Genomic DNA, 2,012 nt, shown 5'->3' with positions numbered 1-2,012 from the left:
CACTCGTCCCCCTCGTAGTAGGTCGAATGATGTCGTGAAGTTGGTTGAAATTATTGTTGAATCGTTGACTCGTTGAATCGATGATTCGTTGAATCGTTGAATCGTTGATTGATCTGTAATTAATAAGGCACAAAAAATGATTAATTATATGTTTCATCAAAAGGAATATCTTCGATGAATGAAAATGATTAAAAAAATATGATTTAGACAATGAATGAGAAATAATGATTAGAATAAAGAAAAATACTTACGAGTAATTTTATCCAGACGAGGCTTCATAATCGTCGGTAAAGATGAAGAGGATGAATTTTTTATTTCACACTTTCGACCATTACAATATTTATCGTAACGCAATCCTCTTCTCCCGAATTGGCCGAAAGTGTGTTAATGATTCTAACAACGCGGCGAACATATGGTTTTAACAAGAATATGACTTAAATTCTTGTTTTTTTCATTTACTAACGCGACCGACAAATCTTTATCGGCGAACAACACTGACTCTACTTCGCGATTTTATATTTAATTTTTTTAAAAAAGCAACCCATTCGGTTGCATAAACTTATAACTATTTCGCACAAGCACTGACTCTAAGATCGCATTGCGCGCGATCACAACTGAAGCCTTATCAACTAAAAAAAAAAAAAAAAAAAAAAAAGAAAAGAAAAGAAAAAAGAATGTTCATTAAAGCAAACAGCAGTATAACTCTATAACGATTTAATATTAATATTTAATAAATTTATTATATATATTATTTAAATCTCTTGACCCATAAAATTGTGAACTTGTATCTTATTACCTTTTCGTAGATTCTAACAATTCCAAAAAAAAAAAGAAAAAAAAGAAAAGAAAAGGAGGAAATAAAAAAAATATTCGCAAAAGATGTAACTGCAAACTTATCAACTATGTATATGGAAATAAATTGCAATGGATAAAAAAAAAGAAAAAAGAAACCAACGATCAAATATCGCGTTGTATCTATAATTTAAAGATAGGATTTGATCGCAATAGAGTTATGTTCACAGAAGTATATTAATTGCGTAGATACCTATAAAAAAGAATAGATATAGCATTATAGTAAAACTAAACAAGATATCAGTAATATTTAAATATGATAATCCATAAAATTAATTAAGATAATACGATCGAACGTATCTTGAATTGTATATTACTATATGAATTTAAATATAATAATTGCAATGCGTTCATTTATTATCTCTCAATCTTGTTCTACTATTAATTAAAATGATATTACAAAGTTATAATTCTCTAATACATCGAACGTCAGCCATTGGCTCGGTAGTGCCTACGTTGAACCATAGAAAATTTATGAACACCGTAGACAATACCGATTTCCGGATCTCACCACTTGGAGGTAGCTGCGTATGGAGATCCATATTAAAATATTTCGATAATATTTAATAAAATTATAAATGAAATGGAATTGAAAAATTGAAACGTGTACGAACCTGTTCTACGATGTTTACGTTAACGAGATCAACGGAGATGTAACTACGAAGAAGACTGAACGAAAACTGAATGAAATCATTACCTTCAATATCCTTCAGGAGGCTGTTCGTGTTTACAAAAACGTTTCACGAGAATTCCATGATAGACTTCTAATAGACGATTGTTGTCTTTTGTCCTTGCGTATGGATTGTTTTTATTCTGTATGTTATATGTATGGATGTTTTTATTCTATATTTTTATTCTATATATTTGCACGTGGCTTTATATAATAACATTGAAACAACCTTACTATTACGATATATTAAAATGTATTAAGTATTTTATATATACATTTAATTATATATACATTTAATTCTGATTGTTATATGTTATATTAAATATGCGTATATATATATATATATATATATATATATATATATAAGTATTAATATATTGAAATGATAATATTATAATAATGAAATATTTAATGTGTTATATGTTAATAAAAGCTATACCTCTCTCTCTATCTATATTTCAAGTAAATGTATATATAAAATAAACAATTA

Source organism: Vespula pensylvanica, chromosome 13 (assembly GCF_014466175.1).
Source record: "Vespula pensylvanica isolate Volc-1 chromosome 13, ASM1446617v1, whole genome shotgun sequence".
In the NCBI taxonomy this organism is placed as follows: Eukaryota; Metazoa; Arthropoda; class Insecta; order Hymenoptera; family Vespidae; genus Vespula; species Vespula pensylvanica.
Note: the sequence above shows the minus strand (reverse complement) of the source record.